Source organism: Podarcis pityusensis (genome assembly GCF_964106645.2).
Source record: "Podarcis pityusensis genome assembly, chromosome: 10".
In the NCBI taxonomy this organism is placed as follows: domain Eukaryota; kingdom Metazoa; phylum Chordata; class Lepidosauria; order Squamata; family Lacertidae; genus Podarcis; species Podarcis pityusensis.
The window spans coordinates 29,620,189-29,638,840 of NC_138035.1; the positions used below are offsets into that span (position 1 = coordinate 29,620,189).

General features: G+C 44.9%; 1 protein-coding gene and 1 long non-coding RNA gene across 4 annotated transcripts in view; one reads left to right on the plus strand and one right to left on the minus strand.

Moving 5' to 3' along the window:
- Nucleotides 1-11,698, minus strand: part of ELFN2 (extracellular leucine rich repeat and fibronectin type III domain containing 2) — a 131,759-nt gene extending 120,061 nt beyond the window's left edge. Inside the window, exons 1-2 of one of the 3 annotated variants that reach the window (XM_080971689.1) lie at nucleotides 11,443-11,698; nucleotides 11,006-11,105 (exon numbers count right to left, since the gene is read on the minus strand). The gene's annotated coding sequence lies outside the window, so the exon portion shown is untranslated. Of the gene's footprint in view, nucleotides 1-10,842; nucleotides 10,913-11,005; nucleotides 11,106-11,442 lie in introns of those variants that run through there. The other 2 variants (XM_080971688.1, XM_080971690.1) reach the window with 2 other exon arrangements.
- The window catches only part of LOC308457739, a 515,363-nt gene that overhangs the window by 224,320 nt on the left and 272,391 nt on the right, over nucleotides 1-18,652 (plus strand). The window lies entirely within an intron of this gene.

The window sequence follows — 18,652 nt, forward strand, 5'->3', positions numbered from 1 at the left end:
TATGAAACATTACAATTTAAAATGCGCACACAGGGCCAGCCCAAGACATTTTGTTGCCTGAGGAAAAGGACAAGATGGTGCCGGCCCACATTCCACATACAGGAGACAACTGGACTGTGAGAACTGAATCTTACTTCAACCAACTGCACCTGAGCTAGCTAGGAGGCCCAGGGCAAGCCATGTGGCATACACAGCTGTCTCCTCCAACAAAGGGGAACAACTGGGAAGGGATTCAGAAGGAATAGCTGCTGCCACTGTGCCCCAACATCTGCTGCCTGCAGTGGCTGCTTCACTCCACCTAATGACAGAGCTGGCCCAGCACACACAGTGCAATAGCAAACTGGAGTTAGCATCTGATTTCAGAGATCTGATGTCTACTGCCGAGATGCTATGGACAACCTGCCTAGTCACCTGTGGCCTGCAGAAACTTGTCCGCAAATTACCATACAAGTCTCCATGTCTTTTTATTTGGAAAAGTAAATGTTCCATCTTGAATCTTGAAATAGGGAATGAAAGAAACGCAACCGAACAGACATGGCAAAACAGAACAATATCATAATTAACTTATAATTTAAATCTTCAGGTTCATCCTGTGCTGACCTAGCCATGAACCCATAAACCAACCCAAAACAACCCTTCTTACAGTGCTTTCAAAAGATGCTCAGGCTTTGGTGACTCTGTTGTGGGACCCGGTGCCATAATGGGACACTGACTGTCTGAGAAGCCTCTCTTTGTGCCCTTATCTAAATCAGATGCATAGACGGTATTAAGATAAGAACTTAAGATGCACCCTGCTGAATCAGACCAGAAGCCCATCTTGCTCTCACAGTGGCCAACCAGATTAACAAGGTGATGGATCTTAATAGAGCACAAAGCAGAAGGTGATCTCTAAAACGTATGCTGGGTCTAAGACTACATTTCTATATTACATGGAAAAGCAAGAATAATGTTTCCATGCCGTTCCAGGTGATCTCTATGTCATCCGCCCACATGGTCTAATGTGGCTATTTGGTGTCCTGTCATTGCCCAATGGAAGCAGCCACTGAAATAGAGGTGGCAAGAATGATGGCATCCAGATTACATGCCAACAGGACCCAAGATGCTTAGCAAATGATGGGTTAAAGTCAGTGCATTTCTCAATATGTACCTGGAAAAGAAAAGGCAGCCAATGCAAACTGGGAACACGGCTGCTAACAGGAATATATTGCTGGAAGCAGTTTCCTTGTGGGTTTGCCTTACTCCGTATGTGTCCATTCGACTGCTTCAATCCACAGAACTGGTACTGTTACGTGTGCCACATAATACTTGTTCCACAGTTATAAGAACATGGAATCTTTTTTTAAAGTACCTCCTCTTGAGATGGTAGGCTTGGAGAGCCTCTACCAATCAGGAAGGTTAGATAGACCTACTCTCTAACCCATGAGTATGGGTTGTATCAAATTCTAGCCATACTCGGAGCATGCCCACTGAAATTAATTTGAGTTCATTCATTTCCATGTCAAACATGGTTTGATAGAACCCTTATAAGCTCAACAGTTCCCTCTCCTGAGCAGCAGCCTTCTGTGAATCATGGAATTTTGTCAACATGCAAATATTACAGTGTCCTGACATCATCATCAGAAAATTCGCTTCTCGATATTCTCTGCCTAGATACTCAAGTGGCCCTCATTTGTATAATGCATTCTGCACAGCAAAAACATTAAGGCCTCTTTGCTTAGGGAAGATCCCTGTGAAGGAGCCAAATTATTATTCCCATTTTTACAGGCAGAAATGGAGACATGGCAACCTGGCAGAGAAACAGCTTGTACTCTGGCCACACAAAGAGCGCAGGAAGCAGAAACAGGAATTCATAACAGGTCTCCTGAGCACCTGACTCCAAAGTCTTCATTGAAAACATTGTGGGTTTAAATTTTTTTTAAAAATCCAACAGTTTTCATAACAAAACAAATAAAACCACCATGAAATCAAAGCATATACAGTTCCCTGTAGCAACACAGCACAGCAACAATAAATTCGTGCTCTGCCCTCCAAATTCCCTGGGAAGTTTTTCAGGGGTCCAGACAGAAGTGCACTATGATGACCCTGAGGCTCCACAAAGAGTCCACATGCAGATACTTCACTGGAAAGCAGATTCCTTGGGGTCCATCAAAATTTGGCTGGGCTTGATAGCCGATCATTGCTTCTAGAAGCCACAAGGGCTTGGCTTTCAGGCTTCTTTCTTCACAGTGGCAAAGTAAGGGCAACCTATTGAACTGGCTGCTGCCTGGTGAAGGGGAGAGGTTTACAAGAAGTTGCAAGCAGGCATTCTCTTCCTTCTAGTGCTCCAAATGTAAAGGCTACAGAGTGATCTTGGCCTCCGGGCGTTTCCTGAAAGCCTTCTTACTAGCTACTGCTAATATATATTGCTATAAGCAGACATTTTACTCTAAATATACAGAACGTACATCTACTATGAATGTACAACTCTCATTGTATTTACCAAGTAGAAAAAAATATTTTTTAAAAAAAAAGCGAGAGAGAGAAAAAAGAAAGATTCGTATTTCTTCCCACACCCGATTCATGAAATACTGTGATATTTTATGTTAGCTCCTATTTTTAGAATGCTGCCAGAGGCACATTTGGGTTAAAATTGGTAGAAGTCATAAGGTGGGGCCAGAAGATTCCATGATGATTCTGCCAACCTTCTCCCCTAATTCAAGGAGGGCTCCTTTCCAACCTTGACCAATGATGTTGCTTCCCTCCCAACACAAGGCTCCATTTTGAAAAGACACTCTCTGTCTCTCTGCATAACTGGTAGGATTAGTTAGTCCTGCAACAAAGAATACTGAAAGTGTTCCCTACTAGCCAAAATTAAAATCCTGTTCCAATCAGTGATCTGGCAACTGCATTTATGAAATCTTTTGCATTCCAAATTCTGCAAGAAAGGAAGAAGTTTATATTAACCATAAAGGTACCTACATTCAACTGGGATATGGCACACCATGACAAATGTCTCTTTTGTGGCATTTGCAATGATGGACCAATTCTGTGCATACTGGTAGATCCTCACGATGACCTAAGCACAGGAAAATGCAATTGGGAGGCTGCACAGACTTTGACTGCAGCAGCTACAGGTTGAGATGCAGGCTGAGACCCTACCTGCCCACAGACTGTCTCACCAGAGTGGTGCATGCTCTAGTTATCTCCTGCTTGGACTACTGCAATGCACTCTACATGGGGCTACCTTTGAAGGTAACCCAGAAACTACAAATAATCCAGAATGCGGCAGCTAGACTGGTGACTGGGAACAGCTGCCGAGACCATATAACACCAGTCCTGAAAGATCTTCATTGGCTCCTAGTACGTTTCCAAGCACAATTCAAAGGGTTGATGCTGAGCTTTAAAGCCCTAAACGTTCTCGGCCCAGTATACCTGAAGGAGCATCTCCACCCCCGTCATTCAGCCCGGACACTGAGATCCAGCGCCGAGGGCCTTCTGGCAGTTCCCTAGCTGCGAGAAGCCAAGTTACAGGGAACCAGGCAGAGGGTCTTCTCAGTAGTGGCGCCCGCCCTGTGGAACGTCCTCTCATCAGACGTCAAGGAAATTAACAACTACCTGACTTTTAGAAAACATCTGAAGGCAGCCTTGTTTAGGGAAGTTTTTAATGTTTGATTCTATTTTTAATATTCTGTTGGGAGCCGCTCAGAGTGGCTGGGGAAACCCAGCCAGATGGGTGGGGTATAAATATATTATTATTATTATTATTATTATTATTATTATTATTAGACAGCCGTAAGAACAAGGCCTCCAAAAATCATCAGCCATCACCCTCCATGTCGATGCTTCAACACTTTTTCTTTTAGAAACAGGAACAAACAATCCAGAGAAAACTCTCTCACCAGCTTAGTTCCTCCACTGAAAGAAACAAAGGACAAAGTTGTTCCCTGAAGCTTAACCAACTACCTATTTAGATTCTCATTTATTAGTGGAGGATTTTTAATGTGCAAACTGCTCCAAGCTTTGCCTTGTCTGTCTGCACACTAACCAAGGAGGAGAGATTATGCTTGTCTTAATGACAGATGGAACTCATGGCTGAAAGTTAGTGAATTGTCCAGAGACATAGTATAGATAGAGGGAAGGGCTTTGAATGCTGGTTTCCCAAATCTAGGGGAGGAAGATTAATTCTTCCCACAGAAAGACAGGTTTGTTCATACAGCCTTCTTTTCCATAACTTGGAAATGGTGTGTGTTCACAACAGATGAATACAACAATATTCATAATAAAAGCACAGAACCACTCACTTCAATTACATTATTATTGTATCTTTGTTACCATTACTGAACATACACCACCCTGAAATGCAGAAGGATGAGGGGCAATGGGAACTTGCTTTAAATAAATCAATACTCCATCCCTCACAATGAATTATTGCTGTTCAAGAACAACTGTGTTGAAGGGAGAACACCCTGGTGTCTGCCAATAGCCCCAAAATTCAGGGCCAGTAGAAAGCTGTCTTTCCGGAAGCTCATTGTGGCAAGGGGGAGACTAATCTGGTCACTTCCATCAGCCATTGAAGCAGCAGCTGCTTCAGTGCTTGCTTTCCTCATCCCTCCTCATCCCTTTTTCCTTTTGCGCTGTGCTTATTAGATTGCATGTGTGCAGACAGGGGCTGCCTTATATTTTGATACATGGTAGTGCCTGGAGAACTATACATGTTTCTCAAGCATTCCTTAGTAATAAATACTAGAGCATCCAACAATGCTATAACACAGCAGCAGTAAACAGCAACTCACAGTTCATCCATACAAGCAAAAATATCATTTATCCAACAGAAGAATCACCACTAACCCCTCCAACATATTATGCATCATTGCATGAGTATCCTACTTAGTGCTAAGGTTTCACTGGTAAAAGCCAACTCCAAGAAAGCCAAGACTTTCTGGTGACGTGACTTTTCTGTTTTTGTTTTTTTTTGTTTTTTTTAATGATATTTATTAAGATTTTCAGAAATACAGAAAGTAAAGATTAAAGTACATTCATAGCCTTATTTTCATAGATCCACTTTCTGGGACTCCCCCCTTCCCCCACCCCTACCATATTCCCATTTCATATTGTTGGCTCCACAAGCTCTCAGTTCTAATTGAAACTTAATTTGTTTAGACCATTATTCAAATTTAAAATTTATACACTCCTCATCAATACCCCTAATAAAAAAAAAAAACAAAAGTTCTCTCCCCAGGGCCCACCCCATTTTCATTCCACAATTTCCCTTTTTTTAATGATAAGGACACCCCACACAATAGAAATATCAGAAATAAGAAATAAAGAGTATAATAAATGAAAAAGAGCCAGTTCAAAGAAAAAAAGAAGTTAACAAGCCTTTGGATTTTAGTTCTCCCCCCCCTGTCCCCGGTTTAATTTCCCCCTGACCACCAAACCATGTTATCCGCCTGGAATTCTTAAAGTCCATAAGTCACCTATTTCCCCCAACTCCTTGTTGGCTTTTTCTTTTTATAGTTATTTTTTAAAACACTTAACTTCAGATCTTTAATAAAACTCCCCCCATTGTTCTTTCCAAAGTGTAGTCCAATTTCCTCTTGTTCCGCTGCTGAAACGTTCTAATTCAGAAGCTTAGTAAATCTGCAGGGATTATTGTTATTCAGGAACAAAAACTTGCGTTCAGTCCCTTCCTTTCTTCAATAGAAAATTCTATTGTCTCCTTTAGCTGAACACCCTGTAGACAAAATATTATTTCCGTTTTGCAGCTTTCCCAGAAGATAACCAGTCCTGTAAAATTCCAATGGTATTTTTCCACTTACGACCATCTTTGTAATGTCCCGAAACTCCTCTAGGGGGATTGTTGTAACTTTGTTTTCTCTAGTCCAAAAGTCCGATTGTTATCCATGTTTTCGCCATTTTGTATCCAAGTTTTAACGAGTTATAACAAATTGTAACAAATTTAACCAGCAAAGTTCTCATAATAAAATCCTCTCTGCTTTCCGACTTTGACAGCTACTTTGACAGCTGTCAAAATCTCCGACTCTTTTCACCAGGCTCTCTCTTCAATCACCCCGGTTCCCAGGGGGGGGGTTACGTTTCTTCACCCTCAATTCTTCCTCCAGCACAGTTCTTATAGTTCCCCATCGTGGAATTCTTAGTTTTTATCAGCAATACAAATCTTTTTGGACCTTGGTTTCCCCGTCCTTGTTTTGGAAGGTTTACAGTAGGGGGGGGGACTGACTTCCTTTTTGGATCCCCCCCCGCTCGTGTCCAATCCAAAAAAAATTTCTTTTTTTTTTCCTTTTAAACCCGGTTTCCAAATTACTCACGGGTTGTTGTTAAGAAGTTCGAATTTTCAATGGAAGAAGTCAGCGCTCTCCGCCGGATGGCATGCGGCTGCGCTCGGCAGGGATAGCAGAGGACTCAAAGCACCACGCTTCTCCCCGGCACCCGATCCGTAGCCTTTAAAAAGGCTCCTTCATGAGTCGGGAGGGCGTTAACGGTGCCAGCCGAGTCTCCATGTCCACGGCCCCCGTGGCCGTGGTTTTTAAGGGTCCCCGCATCGCCGGTGCGGTAGGACCCAGCCCCTGCCGAGCAGGCTCCCTCCGGAGCTCGGAGGGAGTCCGCCATTCGGCGATGGCGCCAACCCGGAAGTCTGGCTGAGAAACACCTTACTCAAGAAGAACGTATGTTTTATCTATTCCACTTCCATTTGTATTCAAATAGCACCTGCTGATATGTAGCACATGATTTCTATCCATCCTCTGGCAACATTCACATTTATGCACCACAAGACTCAATGGTTTCTTTTCACCAAATGCACAAGGATTTTCAGTCAAACTGTCCCTTAGGTGGTTATCAGGGGTTCTGCAACAGAGAGATCCATTATGGCAGGTGAGCATCCCTGAAAGACATTCTAGGTCTTCCTTCCAGAGCATTAACGTAAGGAGATAAGAAGAGCCTTGCTGGATCAAGCCATCTGTCCTCACAGTGGCCAACCAGATGCCTATGGGAAGCCCACAAGCAGGACCTGAACACAACCCTCTCACCTCCTGTGGTTCCCAACAACTACTATTCAGAAGCATACTAGGTCAGACTTTCAGGTAACATGGGGCAGCAATGAGGCCCCCAAATAGCCAGACCATCAGCAAAGTGTCCTCTGGTGCTGCAACAGTGTTCTGACGGAGGAACCATTCTATATATCCCACAGCGCCCCCAAAATACTAAGCATCACTCTGGGGATTGTGTGAAATTAAAATGATAGTTCCCAGAACCCCAGAGGGAGCAGCCATTTTAATTTCCCACAATGCCCTGGGCTGCTGTTACATGCTGAGAGCTGCTCAGGGGTGCTGTTTGCCGACACCAGGCCTGCCCCCATATGAATGCAAGAAGATGTTTTCCTCTAGAAGATGATTTTCCTCAGCAACATGCTGGAGTTCTACAGCAGGCAGGCTGATGTGGGGAGGGGGAGGGTTCCTTGAAGGCAAAAGTCTGAAAACCTCCATCAATTCCATAGGACTATAGCCATGAGCGAGACACTCAAAGGCTGGCTGTGGTCCCCAGAAGAAAGGCAGGGCACAAATTTCAAATGTTAACCCAAGCTACCTTGAGATAACATGCAAGCGCTTGCCAAGGTACCTAAATGCTCCACCATTGCAATGCAACTATTATTGCAATGAGAAACACATAACTCTGGGTTTGTCAGCTACCATGAACTGGAACATGCCTTACACCAGCTCACGCTGTTCTCCATCTAGCTAGCCCAGTATTGGCAACTCCGACTGGCAGTGACATTCCAGGGTCTCAGGCAGAGGTCTTTCCCAACAACCTGCTGGCTGGTTCTCAGAACTGAAGATGCCACAGACTGAGCCAGGAGCAAATGACACCACTTTTCCTGGTACAGTTGCTGCCTTTAGTTTCCAAGCTCTCCACAAGCTAGCAAATTCTTTTCCAAAGAGTGGCTCTCTTTTGCAAAGGAGTAGTGGAGCTACTAGTGATGACGACTCTACTTCTTCTGGAATCAGAGGTAGCCTGCCTCTGAATACCAGCTACCAACAGGGGTGCACTTAGAGGTCAACTAGGTTGGCTTCTATCGAGGGTGCAGGCTCAGGAACTGCAAAAACTGCACCTCTCCACACTGATGCATCTCCTTGCCAAGGGTGTAAGGAAGCCTAGGTACATCTCTGACTACCAAAGAAGAGAGTAGGAGAGAGAACTATTGCCTACCTATCCTGTCTGGGCTTCTTCTAGGCACCTGGTTGGCCATTGTGGTAAACAGAGATGCTGAGCCAGATTAGCCTTTGCTGTGATCTAGCAGGGTTCTTATGTTCTTATGAAATAGCCGCATATAATTTCCATAGTAAATCTACCCTGGCGTAGCCCCTAGAAGGTTCTGACAGGGCTCAGCATCTGTGTCGCTGCAATTCTTTGGTGGTTTTGTTATAGTTGCCACCACCAAGTTCTGTCTGTTTTTATTATTTATTCACCTGTATCTTAAGAACTCCTTCTCCATTTTAATCAATACTGTAAGAGGTGATTATTGCTCTCGTTTTACAGTAGGGGATCAGAAGCTGAGAGAGGGCAATATCTTCTGTTTCCCAACATGACCATGGCAGAACTGATGACTGAATCCAGATCTTCTAGACCCCTAACATTCGCTCCAGCAGACAGTGACTCTAAATTTGCTAAATACATTCTGATGCAGCCAACTCTGATGCACCTATTAATTTTTTCCCAGGCTACTTTCACTCATGCTGCAATCTTATGTGCAAGCAAATCCTGAAGGGGTGACTTACTTCCAAAGAAACATGTTTGGAATTGAGATGAATGTAGCACAGCTATTAATTGAAAAGTTGTTTTAATGAATGTTCAAATGTTGGTGAATATTAGCATTCACATGTGTATGCTGACAATCCCACATTAACTTTGTGAATTCCTCAAAATAAATGTATGTATTTACACTACTTGTCAGACAGACACAAGTGGTTGCTGGCATTCATATCCAGGCAACAGTCAACATTCACCAGCAAATCCCAAAATGTTTTGACTTTGGGGGGGAATATTTGTTTGGGATCATCAACATTTGCATGCCAATGTTTACCCAGTTTCAGACGTTCTGTTTAGAAAGCCAATCATATTTTTAGTGAACTGGCACAAAACTATGTTGTCCTTAATTGGATCCACCGATTTTTTGTTAACAAGCTCATGTTATTTAGCTTCAAGTAAAACAACAGAAGACAGAGTTCTGGAAGAAGGACTATCTCTCAGTGGTAGAGCATCTCCTTTGCATGCAGAAGGTCTCAAGTCCAACCCCCAGTATTTCCAAGTACCACTAAGAAGGATTTGTGCATGAAATTGTGGCTAGCCACTGCTAGTCAATGTAGACAAGACTGAGCTAGATGGACCCAGTATAAGGCTTGCTATGTTTGTTCCCCCCCAAAAAAAACCCCTGTACATCAACAGGACACTATTATTGGACCCCTTCTTTTGACTTTCAGTCCTATGAAAGAGATTTCCCATGTTTCTGATGCTGCTGCTCTTAAGCAAGCCAAGACAATGGGGATAGCTGCAGCCTGCTCTTTCTTCCTTCTCTCAGTTCCTATCGTATCTCCATCGCAACCTTTATCTCCTGCAGCTTCATCACCTGGCCTTCCTGTTATATGAACTGCTAGTGGGAAGCATAGAGAGATGGGGGGGGCTCCATTTAAATAATGCATGCTCCATGCAAATGAAGCTTTGCTTGAAAATGCTAGCCGTGCTGTTGAGCTGCACTTTTCCTGGACTCACCAGGAGGGGCCGTTCATTGGAGACCTCGACAGTACGAGTGCTGGAATACGGTGCCGCGGTGGGAGCATAATGCTCGGGCAAACAGGGCATCCCAACTCCCATACACTCCTTTTGTCTTCTGGTGCATATCAAAGTGTTCGGCTAACGTAACCCATTGCAGTTGGTGTTTACCATATCTGGAGCAACGGCTATTCAGCCCTGCAGTTATAAACAGATATACATGCCTTCACACACAAAAATCATAGCATGCACTACCATCTCTGTCTCTGATCAAATCCTACCTGCCTAATTAAAAATCTATTGGGTGGAAGAACTGCATTCTCATTCTTCATATAGGAGTCTACAAATGTGGCTCTATTAAAGGATTCCCTTTAACATACACCTGGGCAAATCTACGTATGTAGTAGGCACCATTCCTTAACTACCGGAATATTTGACATGCATCCATCTGCCCTGCATATATGCCAAAATCAGCACTTTCACATACATGTATGAAAGCATGCATGTGCATGGGCACATGGAAGTGTACACACAGCAGGTCCTGAGAATATCAGCGGCTGCCGTCTTTTTGATTTACGCTGCTCTCTGGCTCGAAGACTAAGGCTCTGTCTTACTAACAAGCAGCAGTAAGCTTTGCTCTGTACACCCCAGGGTGAGGGTGTGATTCAACTGTCCACCTGCTTCTCCTGATCCAGTTCTTTTTGGGGTTCCCACGCCCCCAAGCAGGATGCTGCTTCAGTATGAAATCCACAGAGCCACCTGTTTCCACCGAACGGAAAGAGAAGACACACAAACAGCACACATGCACGGACAGCCCACTCGCAAGTTGAACATGCGTGCAAGTCTCCCGTGCAATGCCCACACAAAGGTTCTCCTCCTGTGCAAATGGACAAATCTTATTCAGCCTACACAGATGCATCAGCCCTAATCTCTTCGATGCAAGGCACACAAGCACAGAGAAAGAGGGAGGGGGAGAGGTTTGTCTGCACCCAGCCAAGCCAAGCCACCAGCCCTTTTCCCACAACCAGCAGCAGACTCGCTTCCACCTACATCCCCCAAAACTCAAAGCCCACGCACCTCCCTGCCAGTCTCTGCAAAGAGCCCCTGCCAAAAGTTTACTATGATGACAGAGAAGCGGAGGGAGAAGGATGCAGGGATGGGATTCTCCTCCTGTTGCCTCCGCCTGGCCGATGCCGCCGCTGCCACCACCATGGTTGCAAACGAAAAAATTGAAACCTACCCCTCCCTCCTGCTGCTAATGCTCTTGCAGGGGCCGGAATAAGATATCCAGCCAAGCACAGCTGCACACAGCAGGCTTAAGATCTCTTCAGAACTCGAAGCTAGGGAAATGGAGGGGGGGGCGGAGGAGAGAGAAACATCCAAGGCAAATCCATCATTCACATCGGTATTTTTTCTCCCAACCCCTGATCTTCCTTCACCTGTAGTCCCCCCACCCCAACCAGCCACACTCATCCACATGCACCTCATTTGCCTTCTCCAGTTTAAGCCCTAAAGAATGGAGAGAAGGCAGGGAAAGAGGGAGGGGGGGAGCTAGCTGGGGGGAAAAATGCTTTATTAAAATGCAACACAAAAGCAGCCAGCTAGAATGGAGACCGCGCACACCCCGCATCATTGTGGCTGCCGCTTGGAGAGGGGTGGCCCCCAAAACGCACATACCTGCTCCTTTGCAAGCGATGCTGCTCCAAGTTCAGGGTTTGCATCCCAACGAGAGATCGAGCAGGAGGAGGAGGAGGAGGAGGAGGAGCAGGCAGCTGAGGACTACTCTTCATTCAAATTCCCAGCGATTGCTGATGGGAGGGCTGGAACTGAACGAGAAAGAGAAAGAGAGAAGGAGGGAGAGGGGTGCTCTAGCTGTGTGTGTGTGTGTGTGTGTGTGCGCGCGCGCGCGCGCGCGCGCGGTGCGTGCGTGTGTGAGAGAGAGGGGGGAGAGAGAGAGGGAGGGAGGGCGCGTGCCTGGCCAGCACGCCCCTCCTCGGAAGCAGTTCCCGGCTCCGACCACCCTCTCCTCGCCAAAACCCTCACCACCAAGAGACACCGGGAGCCGAACGCAGCCGGGCAAGGCAGAGCCAGGCGGAGGCTGCCGGGCTTCGCGGCCGTCGCTACCGCAGCCGCATCACTAAGGAGGAGGAAAGGGCAGGCCAGAGGATTGCAACGCCAAGGGATTAATTCCGGCCCCAGCCTCGGCCGTTGTCTTTTCTGTTTCCTTTTTTTTTTTTTTTTCTGGCCAAGGGGGCTTCGGAGCCAGAACAGAGTCCGGCGAGGGGCTGGTGCTCCCCCCAGGAGCTTCCCCTCCAGTTGTGGCAGGTGGGCCCCGGGCAGCGCGCAGTCTCTGCCCCCACACCATCCATGTGCTGGAGGGTCAGACAAGCCCCCCTCCCCCGTTCACGTGGACACATCTGATGGGCTGACCCCACCCCGCCAGCAACAGCTGTTGGGAACAGCCTTCCGGGATGCAAGCGCAACAGCTGGTCGCTGTGGCCAGGAGGCACCCGCGCCACGAGTGGCAGGCCTCCTGGAAGATCCAGGGCTCCGTGCACAGGTTCAAGCCCCACCTTGGGCAAAGGATTCCAGCATTGCAGGGGGTTGGACTAGATGGCCCTTGGGACCCTTTCAAGCCTACAATTCTAGGGTTCGGATTCCAAGTCTAGCACAGGCATGCAAACCGCAGCTGCTGGGAAAGCTCTCTGCTATGCGCAAGCTCCTCGCATATGCGAAGGTAACCGTTGCTGGGCAGGTACCCTCTTCCCTCCCATTAAAGAACAGCTGGGGAAAGAGGGCGAGGAGGGTGTGCGGGAGAGATGTGGTGGTTTCCCAGCTGTTCTGGCGGCAGCTGGAAAACTACCCCCATCCCTCCTGTGCAAACACGTGACACGGCCACCTACACACACGCAGCAGCAGCAGCAGTAGCAACAGCTGTCTTTCTCCTGCACAAATGCAACAGCTGAGTGTGACCAGGCAATGGTGAATCGGAGGGCCGAGCTGCAACAGCAGCTGGAAAACGACCCATAGCTGGCTCCCTGCTTCTGCAGGCATGAAACAGCTGTTCAGCATCCTTCACCCCAGATGCTGGACGGGTACCGTCCTCACCCACACACAGCAAGCAGTTACTTCCCCATCTCTCCTATGTGCATGAAACAGCTGCTGGCAAACACCTGCACCCTCATCCCTCACACACGCAAGAGGATCCATACCTTGCCTGTACACATAGAGGCACACAGCAGCTCCTTGAAAGCCCCTCTCGCATGCAAATAGACAAAAGCATTTTGGTGAGCAGGGGGAGCTAGTCTTTGAGTATCACATAAATCTACCACCAGCAGAAGCATGCCTAAACCACCTACATTTTAAACACATAAGCAATAGGGGCTGGGGAATATATTTCATATATGCATATGCAGCAGCTAGGAGCCCACTATTAGCATCCCTCTCACACCCAGTGACAGCCAGAGTCCCATATCCCTTTCTACCCCTGCTGCTGACTAGGAAGCATCCTAGACAAGTAGGCAGGCCACTGGTACCCGTACTTTTGCATACTCAGAAACAGCGGATGCTGGTCTACTGGTCTACCTTTCAACCGAAAATAGCAAACATTGTCTTTGTTTATATATTTTTTAAAAAACCTCTTCAAAATCTCAGTGCTGCACACTCTTTCCTGTCCCACACACGTTTTATACTTCCTTGAATTTACAGAGGCATTTCTGCCTATCTTCCGTTCTCTGGCCAATCAGCTCTCTGCACCACTCAGCCAATCCTAATCCAAAAGTATAGGTATGGCAAGGAGGTATGGCATGTGTCTCTAAGCAGAAAAACCACATGACTGATTGGGCTGCTGGAAAGTCAGCCCTGGCTTGAAAGTTCTTGCTCCATCTGTTGTTATGAGGCCTGTCCGGCACGGCCACTATAGCAGATATGAGAGGGGTGAAGATTGCTTTAACAACAGCCCTGTCAGAATCACACATTCATTCTAAGCATGGTCAGAGTTGTTTCCCAGAAGTCCAGAGAAGCAACATGAATTATTCCTTACTTTGTGGAGCCTATTTTATTTGTTTAGTTTACTATTTGTTTTGTGACCTTGCTAGAGTGAGTCTCTTTCCATAATAAATACCTATTTTTTACTTCATTATTTTACACTTCTTCTTTTTTAACTAGGAGAATAGTGGGTGGCTTGTGTATATGTTGCAACAAACTCTGTATTGACCATTTCTCTATATTCACTTATTAAAAGCTGCAGCAGCTGCTTGATGAAGGAAGGCAGGTAAAGTAAATCTGTGCCATATGCAATTCCAGTTTTTCTGGGAAAGGTGTGCTGCTCTGCTTCCAATGAGCTCTTCACGTAGCAGGGCATATATCTTGAATGTGCAAGAGTGGAGGAAAATGCTGTCACTATTATTTCCCACCTTGCTCTTTTGTGAGTTTGCCACAAAATAAAAAGTTTGGGCTCTATACTTGGCTGGGTATGACTCCAAATTCTTTCCCAATCTTAAAAAATATTCTCCCAGATCTCAGACAATACAGAGGTTGGTTATGATTAGTCTAGTGTGATGCTGAACTCTGCACATAAGCATAGATTATTACTTCACATTTTCATAACTGAGCTATGCATTGCAAATATGTTATACCCAATAATTGGGAGATTGTCTATTGGTTTGAATACTTAGTTATTTTAGAGAAAAAATGGTGTTTTGAATGATGACTAAATTGACCATTGTGGGGAGGAAAACTGCATGCAACTAGAAGCAAGCTTTCCTCACATTAAAAAAAAATGTGTGTGTTTAGTTTTTTGGTAACAGATGTGTAGTTGTAAACAATACATGAATTCAAAAACCTGTGTCATGCTGTATAGCTTAATTTCTAAATAAGAGGTATGGAGTCAAATCTTATTTAAAAAAACAAACATGTTTGGGCCCTCATACATGGAAACTCTTTCTCTATCCATAAATGTGCAGAGAATAATTGGGGGTGGGCAGGGCAGAGGAGACAATGGCACATGTATGTGTACTGACACATTCTTCTAAATAAGTGCTGTACAAGTCCTACTCAGATAAAAACAGCAAGGTTAAAAATTGCAGCCCAACCCATTCAAAATGTTGCTAGCTGCCACTGCACACAAAACATACGCAAACAGTTTCTAGGAAACATCTTTTGTGTGCACATAAGCAATAGCTGACTGCAGCGCCTTTGCAAAGACAGGTAACTTTAGACCTCTGACATACAATTGGAGCACCAGAAGCCACACACAATACAGAGATACTCCTACATTCATTGCAAAGCAGCATCCGTCTCATACTTATAACCGTAAGCAGTTTCACAGCACCCTTCAAACCTCAACCACAAGAGCTACTGAAGAATTAGCATCAAACTTCCCACGTTTACAGCCAGTTACATAAGAAACACCAGGTCTTGTACGCCACCTTTCATCCCTGATATATATATATATTAAAGTTACAGAGCGAAACAGGAACAAATTCAACAGGTGCAGCTTCTTTCCTGGCATAAAGGGTGCAGTCATGCAAAAAGTTGCACCTGTTGAATTTCTGCTCACTGTAAAGCTATTAAAGGCACAGAGACTTTGCTTGGGAACAGGGAGGTAGGTGTAGGAATCCTAATCTACATGCCTCTCTTTAACTCTGCCCTGACACATTCACACAGAATAGCTGTTAGAAATCTCTCTAAACTGTCCTCAAAGCATGCTGGGTAATGTAGTCCAAGAGTGCTGAGAATTGTCTGTTGGACAGCCATAGCTCCACCTGGTCTGAACTGCAGTTCCAAATGTTCCTTGAGATTATTAAACCACTTTTAGGAATGCTGGTAAGTCTACCCCCAGCCACATGTGGCTGCTGCTTGAAAGCTACCCATTGTGTTTCCAAACACCCAACAGTTGCAAGGGGAATATCTGCATCACATACAATGTGGCACAGGTTGTAATAAATCAACACACGTGTGCAACAGTTGCAGCAGCAAAAGCAGCTGCTCTTATCTCTATGAAAGACCAACAAGGCCAAAAGCAGTCTAGCTTCTGTTCTCTCACACATGTACAGTACACTAACAAGATCTGCTGGAAAATGTGCATCTATTCAAAAACACTTGCATTTTCTGGCGGTGCCTATAATTACTCATATTGTACATAAAGTATACACGGTGGTAGCATATTCTCAGATGGGGTAGAGAAGCTTGGTTTATAACTCTTCTCATCCCTGACCATGGACCATTCTGGCTGCCGCTGATGGGAACTGGAGCCCAATAGCATCTAGCAGTGATGGCCAAACTTGGCCCTCCAGCTATTTTGGGACTACAGTTCCTATTATCCCTGACCACTGGCCCTGTTAGCTAGGGATGATGGGAGTTGTAGTCCCAAAAGAGCTGGAGGGCCAAGTTTGGCCATCACTGATCTAAAGGGGCATAGGGGTCCCTCACACTTCTTCTAAGAAAACAATCCACATGCATTACAATCCTATGAATATGCCCAACAGTTAGGCAGGTGGCTCTGTCCTTTTCACAGAAACATTTTTTTTCATTTGTAAATAAAAATATTGTGCCAAAGGGGAATGCTCTACCTATACCATATGTATTCCTTTTTCTAGTTAACTCTTTTTTCAAAACTTATGGTAATACACACTTCTATATTATGACTGCCTATCTTTTTAAAAAATTCTTCTTCTTCTTCTTCTTCTTCTTCTTCTTCTTCTTCTTCTTCTTCTTCTTCTAACAACAGTTAAAATAACACACATGCGCAAACTGCCCTATAAAGAAAGGTTGCAACATTAGGGACTTTTTAGTTTAGAGAAAAGTCAAGAGGCAACATGATAGAAATTTACAAAATTAGGAATGGTGTGGAGAAAGTGGCTAGAGATAGGTTTTTCTCCTGCTCTCATATCACCAGAACTCATGGAGATACAACGAAGCTGAATGTTGGGAGATTTGGGACTGATAAAAGAAAGTGCTTCTTCACACAGCACAGAGTTAAACTATGGAACTCACTTCCACAGGAGGCAGTCGTGGGCACCAACTTGGATGGCTTTAAAATAATAGTAGACAAATTCATGGAGGAGAGGGCTAACAGTGGCTTTAAGCCATAATGGCTTTGCTCTGCCTTCACAGTCAGAGGTAGCAATGCTGCAAAATACCAGCTTCTGGAAACTGCAGGATGAGAGAGTGCTCTAGTGATAGATAGATAGATAGATAGATAGATAGATAGATAGATAGATGATAGATAGATGATAGATAGATAGATGATAGATAGATGATAGATAGATAGATAGATAGATAGATAGACAGACAGACAGTGGTACCTCGGGTTAAGTACTTAATTCGTTCTGGAGGTCCGTTCTTAACCTGACACTGTTCTTAACCTGAAGCATCATTTTAGCTAATGGGGCCTCCTGCTGCCTCCGCGCTGCCGGAGCACAATTTCTGTTCTCATCGTGAAGCAAAGTTCTTAACCCGAGGTACTATTTCTGGGTTAGTAGAGTCTGTAACCTGAAGCGTATGTAACCTGAAGCGTATGTAACCCAAGGTACCACTGTACACACAGAGAGAGAGTGAGTTTGTGTGTGTGTGTGTGTGTGTGTGTATACAGTATATATATAAAAAAATTTCTGTTTTACAATTTAAAATACTCATTTACACATCCTTAAAATATCAATGACTTCCCTTCTTCTCTTTCCATGGTTCACTTTACATAGCATAAATCCCTGAATATTTTACAAAAACTTACTAAACCATTCCGCATTCCATTACTGCATCCATCAAAACTCACTTACAATGTTGAATTTATCTTAATGCTGCCAACGTTTTCAGGTGTACACAATTCCTCCCCCCCATATATTCAATAAACGTTTTCCAGTCTTCTCTAAAAGTATGTTCTTCTTGATCTCTTATTCTATATGTTAAGTCTGCGCATGTTCTGTCAGCTCAAATTGCCATTCTTCTTTAGTTGGGACCTCGTTCATTTTCCATCTGAGAGTGCTCTAGTGCTCGACTCCTGCTTGTGGGTTTCCCCACAGGCACCTGGCTGGCCAACAGTGAGAACAGGTTGCTAGTCTAGATGGTCCATTGGCCATCTCTTGGCTCTTCCTATGTTCTTAAGTTCTCATAAAGATATCCGTATCAGGCGTATTCTTTGGGGCTTACTTTGAGTTTATTCTATATGTCTGTTCAATACTTGTTTCACATCCCAGATCTAATTCTAGGAATTCCTTGAATAGTTCCCCCAGAAACATGGTAGGCAGGTTCAGTGGTTACAGCTTTGCTCTGTCACTGTTCCTTCATGTGGGGAAAGGCTGCACCTGTGGAATTTGCTTGCCACCCAGCTGTTAGAGAAAGGTAGCAGCTCTGCCCATTTTAAAAGGCAGCAATTTTTAACATCTGATAAATCACTTCCTAGCAATTTGGGGGTTGTAGCCATCTAAGTTCTACTCAGAGTAGACCCATTGAAATGAATGGGGAAAACACATTCCATACAAGGTCAGCCCTACCATTCAGTAGAGCGAGGTAAGCTTCTGATTTTGGGTGCCTTGAAAGGGCAGCAAAATGTTAGAAAAAATACAACAATAAATGAAATAACTATCAGGAGAAGCTTGTTAGAGAGATGCTGGTAAGATTTTTCTGCCTCAGGTGCCAAAATAACTTGGTTGGCCTTGAGTACTATGAATTTGACCTCGCAGGGAGGCGGAAGATAGAATTTGCTGCTCTGCCTCAGGCAGCAGAATACCTTGGGCCAGCCCTAACTCCTGACATATAAAGCAAATCAGGGGAGGGCAATCCCCCCAGATGTTGCTGAACTACAATGCCCAGCAATAATGGGCAGCAACCTGAGCAAGCATGGCCAATAACCAGGGATAGTGGGAGGTCAGAGATTCCCTACACATAT